Below are 7,636 nucleotides of genomic sequence, written 5' to 3'. Positions count from 1 at the left end.
CTAGGTCAGCTAGATGAGTGGATCACTATCTCATTGTCTCCTAGGGCAGTTGGGGGGTAGAGGGGGTGAGGAATGTGTGTTGGGAGATCCCAGGACAGAGTCAAGGGAGGAAAATGATCACGGGGACAGAGAGGAGAGACAAACGTTGCCTGGGACACAGCCCCCACCTCCCCTTGCTCTGGTGGGCCATGTTCTGGGTTATGGTCAATTTTCCAGTCTGGGAAAGGCCATTTTGACATTACAGAGTCATAGGAGGACCTCAGAAGTCACCCAATCCAGGTTCAGATCCTAACTCTGCCACTTCCTGGCTACCTGACCTTGGAAAAGTCATTCAATTTTTTTTTTAAGGATTTTATTTATTTATTTGACAGAGAGAAATCAAAAGTAGATGGAGAGGCAGGCAGAGAGAGAGAGAGAGGGAAGCAGGCTCCCTGCCGAGCAGAGAGCCCGATGTGGGACATGATCCCAGGACCCTGAGATCATGACACGAGCTGAAGGCAGCGGCTTAACCCACTGAGCCACCCAGGCGCCCCTCATTCAATTTTTTTGACCTCAGTGTCCTCATCTGGGAAATGGGGTTAAGGACAGCACCTGCAGGGCACTCACAGGACTGTTGTCAGGATGCACTGAGATCATACACAAAAACCCCACAGCCCGCTGCCCGGTTCTTGCAAAAGCTGGGTGTGCAGAAGCTACTGGTATTATTATCACCATTGTTATTACTGCCGAGGGTAGAAGGACCTGCCACACGGTCTGACACACAGTAGGTGGAAATGTTGGTTGTAAATAAAGGATTTCAGGCTTCCCCCAGGCAAGAATTCAGGAAGGGCTCTGCTGGGTGGCCCTGGAGCGGGTTCTTACAGGCTTGTAGTCCAGCAGTAGGTGGGCTGGGGTGACTAGGGGCTACCTGTTCCTCTTTCTACATGGGGTCTTGGGGCGTCTGCATGGGGTTTCTCTGCATGAGCTGGTCTCTGGGCTTTCTTGCAGCAGGGTGGCTGCAGGCAGCTGGACTCCCCAGATGGCATGGCCAGAGGCGGGGGCAGCTCAGGCTATGTGGGTGAGGTTCTAAGGGACAGGCCAGTGGCGACATTGCCTTTTAAGACTTGGTTGTGGAAGTGACAGTGTGTCACACCGTAGGCGAAGGTCCACCCAGATTCAAGGACAGGAAACAGACCCCACCTCTCAGGGGGAAATACGTCAAAGTCATGCCATAGGAAAAGTGTGTGATGTGTGAGCTCTCAATGTGACCATATCTGGAAAGTGCTATGTGCCAGCCTGCTTTACTCCACAGAGGTGACTAATGGTGCATATGGAAGTGGCCAACATAGCAGAAGAGGGGAGTTATACTTTTGGAGGTAGGAGCAGAAAGGACCCTCAAATCCCACCAGGTGGACAGCTGCCTACAGCATCACACGCGGGCTGGTCCTGTCCTTAGCATCTTATGAGTAAACCCCAAACAAATAAAAATAAATAAGGACTGTTTATTAAAGACTTACATTTGTAGGGAGTGTTCACATGCTTGTCCCATCTAACAGCCCATGGGATGAGGACTTCAGTAATCCCCATTTCCAAGAGCAGGAAAATTGAGGTTCAGGAAATAAAGTGACCCGGCCCCAAGGCACCCACTGGGAAGTGGCAGAGACGGGATTTGCACCTACGTCTGTGTGACCTCAAGTGAGTCCGCTTTATCACCCTGGACCTAGTGTACTGCATCACTCAAAGATAAGGCCAGCTCTGCCCAACACCCAGAAACCCAGAATAATGCAAGTTCTTCTGGAACATGAGCAGAAGTGGTAAGGCTTGAAGGGGTACATCAAAGAGGAACCAGGGAACCAGAAATTTCAGTCTTAATCAAAGAGGCCCAGAAACTTGGAAAGTTCCTTCAGGATGCCTGAGTCTTACCTGCAAACAGTCCTAGTTTCCTTTTGAGCCTAGCTGCTCTAGGAGTGAGCAAATGGTCACATCATACCTACTTAAACCCCTCCCCCCAGGGATGGGGTGCTCACTATCTCTCACGGCAGCCCAATTTCCAGAGAAAGTGCCTTCATTGACATTGCCAGGGGGAGTCCCCCATTGGAATAATCCTTGTAGAAAGTGAGCCGGTAATTGATAGCTGCCCATCTTAGGAGTCACAAAAACACACGTGCCTTTGCTCCGGAGCTTTTCTAAAGTTAAGAAGAGAAGATGTGAGCCATGCCGTACGCACAAGTGTTCAGGACAGCCACGTCTACAGCTGTGCGACAGTTAGAAGCCCCCTAACAGTCTGGCGACAGTGGTGTCAGCCAGCATTCAACCAGTAGGACAATCAGGAGAAGATCGAAATTCAGAGATGAGCTGTAAGGAGTGGATTTGTAAGACTGGTGGCGGGGTGGGGGTGGGGGGCTGGTTGGGAGAGTCCCAAATCCAGAGGGCAGGCTGGCAGAAAAGTCTTGGGCATGAACTGTCACAAGCAAAATTTCTTCTTTGGGGAAGTGTCAGCTCTGCTCTTAAAGCCTTTCAACAGATTGGTTCAGGACAAGGTGACCCAAGATGTCTCATTTGCTTGAAATCAACAGATTATAGACTTTAATCACATCTACAAAACTCCTTCATGGCCACCAGTAGCTCAAAGGCTTGATGGAACAACCAGGGACTATAGCCCAGCCAAGCTGACACATAGCTACGACCTTCATCGGTGTAAACCAGGAAGTGGGATTGCTTGGGCCAGGGCAAGGAGCAAGGTGGGAAAGGAGTCATGGTGTGCGTTTTTGTTTTTTTAAGATTTTATTTATTTATTTGACAGACAGAGATCACAAGTAGGTAGAGCAACAGGCAGAGAGAGAGGAGGAAGCAGGCTCCCTGCTGAGCAGAGAGCTTGACATAGGGCTCCATCCCAGGACCCAGAGATCATGACCCGAGTCGAAGGCAGAGGCTTAACCCACTGAGCCACCCAGGTGCCCCACCATGTGCGTTTTTGCACATATCATTCTGTCTTTTCTTTCACTACCGGGACAGCGAAAGAATGGCAGTTGAAGTGTGAAAGCCAATTCAATAAATGATGAAATTCATTCTGCCCTCCCAACCCTTTCTAAGGACCCGACACCCTTCTCCCCTGCCCCTGCCCTGCCCCAGAGAGCCAGTTAGGAGCTGGTGTATGCAAATATATTCATATAGATATCCCAACTTGGATTTCATAAAATTTTTATAGGGCAGACTCACGATGTGGATGTTATTTTGTAACTTGCATTTTAAAAAAATTAATGACATTTCATGGGTGTCCCTCACACAAAGACACTTAAGTCTACAATCATTCTTTGTAATAGTTGTTCAATATTCTTTTGGACAAAGAAGGGCACTGTAACTTTGCAAACACTCCTGCATTGGTGGGCCTCTGGGTTTTTGCCCCATATCAACAATGTTCTATAAACATCATTGCAGACATTTCCTCTGGTGTAACCACTTTTATTTCTGTCGGACAAAATCCCCAAAGCAGAGGCAGATCAACTTGGGCATGGATATTTTAAATGTTAAAAGGCTCCAGCAGATACTTCCCACAGTCCAGCTGGCAATGTCAGGGGTCAGGGAGTGTGCATTCCCTGCATGCTCCCCAGCACTGATTTTTAACGATTTTGTTAACCCTTGCCAGCCCAATGGGGGGTGAGGGGCAGATTTACTTTCTCATCATTGCTTTAATTTGTATTTTTTCTCTGTGGGCAAGGCTGGCACATTTTCAGAGGCTTGTGGCTACCTGCATTTTCTTTTCATGAACTGCTGGCTCACGTCTTTGGAATGTTTTTTCTGCGGGGCTCTTGTCCTTGTTACCAGTATGAAACAGCATTGTTCAATCTGTTTTGGGGAGACTCTGTGTGTGAGAGCTCTGCTCATTTTGGGATCCCCCTAATATGTCGTGGGTAAGAAGTACATCTTGAATCAGCCAGATTCGGTTACCCTACTTACTTGAGTTTGTCCCTGGGGGAAGTTACCTCTCCTCTGGGACGCTGGGTCTCCACCTTTCAAATAGGGTTCAGGGCTCTTGGATCTCTTAGGCTTGTTGCCAAGATTGAAGGACTAGGTGAACATCAGAATTGGAATTCGCAAGTGCTCAGCTGGGGGATGTCAGATGTTGTTATCAGGGGTCGAGTCTACAGGAACATGGAATTGCTCCGTGGTCACATGCCGCACACCCGAGGTGATCAGCAGTAGTCACAGGGGATCACATGGCCCATGGGAAGGATCAAAAGGCCAGGCTGGGACACAGCTGTCACAGCAGGGGTTTTGCCTAACACGGGCTGGACCATCACTGAGCCTGACCGGTGTCCTCTCTGGATGGGGGGCCCTATGTTCTTGGAATGAATGGCTGCCTTGGATGGTGGGGACCTCAAAACTGGATATGCTAAGGTGAGCAACTGGAGAGGGGCCAGGGTGTAGGGGAGCAGGCCAGGATCCTGAGACATGAGGTCTGCCCCTTCTGGGTGGCTCAGGGAGGCGGTATTATGAGGTAGGACGTAGTGCCCAGGATGACACACAAACTTCTGGACAAGCCAATATGACTATTATCCTCCTTTCAGATGGGCTCAGAGAGGTCAGGACACTTTCTTAAGATCACACAGCCAGCAAATGACAGAGCTGGGATTTGAACCTGAGTCTGTTTGAATCCCCAACTCCATGCTCCTGACCATGACCACACACTGGCCAATGAGAACAATACTGCCCTTGTTTCCAGTTGGTCTGTCCACAGTGGTCACCTGGACTACATGTCTGTGGGAAGTGTCCCACAGAGTTCTCAGTGGAGCAGATTTAGACAAGTACGGTATACTTAGAAGGCACCAGGGCTGAGGAGCAGCAGCGATGAGTGCCTCTAACCTTCAGCTCTTATTTAACCCTGGGCCCTACTAGGTAGGTCCTGTTCTGGAATTTTTTTTAGAGCTGGCCAAACCGAGGCACAGAATGGTGATGTCACTTTAGCCAGGGACCACCAACTGGCGAACGAGGGTTGGTGTGAGGACACAGGGCCCCAACTGTCTCCAGCCAGGGCCCCCACACCGCCACTTGGAGGGAGGCAGGAAAGGGTTGGTATCAAACCTGAACCGGTGGGGACTCGTGGAGGGCGCCCTCTGGTGGTGGGCACCATGGGGCGGCGTCCACAGCGTCCCAGAGCTGAATTCAAATCCCTGTTGGGACATTTCCTAGTTGGTGACCTGGGCAAGTCATTTTCCCTGCTAGAATCTTAGTTTCTCCATTTGTAAAATAGGTATAGTAACAGTGGGGCGCCTGTGGGGCTCAGTGGGTTAAGCCTTTGCCTTCGGTTCAGGTCATGATCCCAGGCTCCTGGGAGTGAGCCCTGCAATCTGCCCCATCTGCCTCTCTGCCTACTCGAGATCCCATTCTCTCTCTGTCAAATAAATAAATAATCTTTAAAAAAAAATAGTAATAGTGGGGACTTCTCGGGTAGTTGTGAGGATTCGGTAACAGGAAGTGTTCACAGGTTATGTTTAACACATGATAGTGATGACTGACAGATAGTGCCAATGGAGTGATTCCCTCCTTTCCAGGGATGGGAAGGGAGCTGGAGTGCCCCCTAGGGTCCAACTCACCACAGGTAGGCAGAGTAGGGGAAGGGCACCCTGGAAGCTTTAGAAAGTTATTTTGGGGCAAATCAAGGACCATTCTGTGACCTTGAGCCACCTTCTCCCCTCCTTCACTGGCCTCTTCCTCTGCTGGCAAGGCCAGGAAGCCTCAGAGCAGCCTGGTTCCCACATCAGGACTGTGACCATTTACGACATCCTGGCTAATCTCAGCCAGGATCCTGAGACATGAGGTCTGCCCCTTCTGGGTGGCTCAGGGAGGTGGTATTATGAGGTAGGATGGGAGAGGGTCCTTCCAGGCTTCTGTAGTGCCCAGGATGACACGCAAACTTCTGGACAAGCCGATATGACTATTATCCTCCTTTCAGTTGGGTTCAGAGAGGTCAGGACACTTTCTTAAGATCACACAGCCAGCAAATGACAGAGCTGGGATTTGAACCTGAGTCTGTTTGTCTTCCTCACTGCCGTCACTCCCCAGCTCAAACACCATCCACAGCTCCCCATGGTTCCCAAAGTTCACTGTCCACCAACCCACCTTCAACGGATCCTTTCAAACCCTCTCCCTGTCCAATCAAAACAAAGGAACCCTGTCAAAATACTAAATCAGATCACATCTCACTCTGCTCCACACTCCCCTGCAGAGAAAAGTTTTGCAAATCTTCTATCTGATAAAGGACTTGGGTTTAGCACCCGTACAAAAATCTCCTACAATTCAATAATGAAAAGGCAAATAATGCATTGAAATCTAGGCAAGGGATCAGGTGAACATTTCTTGGAATAGACATACAAAGGGCCTAGAAGCATATCACTCGTCATTAAGAAAATGGGAGTCAACACTCTCAGATACTTCTTCACACCCCGAAGGGTGGCTATGGCTTCCAAAGACAGATAATAGCAAGTGTTGGATAGGACGTGGAGAAAATGGAATGCTCCAGCACTAGTGAGAATGTACAGCAGTTCCGCTGCTCTGGAGAACGGGTTGGTGATTCCTCAAAATGCTACGTATAGAACTACCACGTGACTCAGTGTATTAGTCAACTTCGGCTGCAACGTCATGGCTTATGGCTTATCCAATACACATTTGTTACTCGCAGTTTCAGAAGGCTGGGAAGACCAAGGTCAAGGTGCCAGTGTTCTTAGTTCAGCCTCATGGATTTTATTTAATTCCATCCCCGTTATTATGTTCCAATTGTCCTGGTTTTAACCAATGGGAGCCTCGGCAAGCGGGCTCCTGCCCTTTGGACATTACTCCAACCTTCTTTGAGTAGCTCCATGGTTTTGGGCACAAGACGTTCCAGGCTGATCTTATACTCTCCCTGGGTCAGCCCCGAAGTTAACTTTTTCTCTGTGGAGTCCCGACACCTTTTGGTGGATTTGGGCACGAGGTGTGCTCCTTATCATGGGGGTGTCACTGCCCCTGTGGCTTCTTAATTGGACAGAGCAAGGGACTGTGTATGTAGATTTCTCTGTTTAAATCTGAAAAACCACGAGTTCACCCTGATATTTCCAATACAGCCCACTGCCACAATAACCTTCCAAGGCTTCTAGCTCTCCAATATCTGTATTTATCCTGGATCCCAAATCAGCATTACATTTATTCGTTTGCTGAATCCCACACTACACAGAGAACAGTTTCAGAATACCACTTTGGAAAAACAAACTTATGACACAGAGTTTAAGATTCATTCAGTGTGTGTCTGTGATTTATTTGAAATCAGTCAAGTTTGTTTGTCTCTGCTTGCATTCCTTTTTATGAATTTCCCAAACTGTTGATTCAAATTTTTTTTAACTATGCAAAATATCAACACATTTCCAAAAGTCAAAACTGTACCAAAAGAGAACACTGTAGGTTAATGATACTGAAATTTTAAAAAAGGAAACTACAAAAAGATATCCTTATAGACATGTCATTCTCTCTCCTAACCCTCCCAGGACATTCTCACCCACCTCCTTGGGGGAACTAATTTCATTAGTTTTGGCTTTATCCAGCCTGTGTTTCCTTTGAAAAAAATTAGAAGATTTAAGTACATTGTATCTTCCTTTCATTTTTTACACAAAATAAAGTGTACTAT

The sequence above is a fragment of the Mustela erminea genome, chromosome 13 (assembly GCF_009829155.1).
Source record: "Mustela erminea isolate mMusErm1 chromosome 13, mMusErm1.Pri, whole genome shotgun sequence".
Taxonomy (NCBI): domain Eukaryota; kingdom Metazoa; phylum Chordata; class Mammalia; order Carnivora; family Mustelidae; genus Mustela; species Mustela erminea.
Note: the sequence above shows the minus strand (reverse complement) of the source record.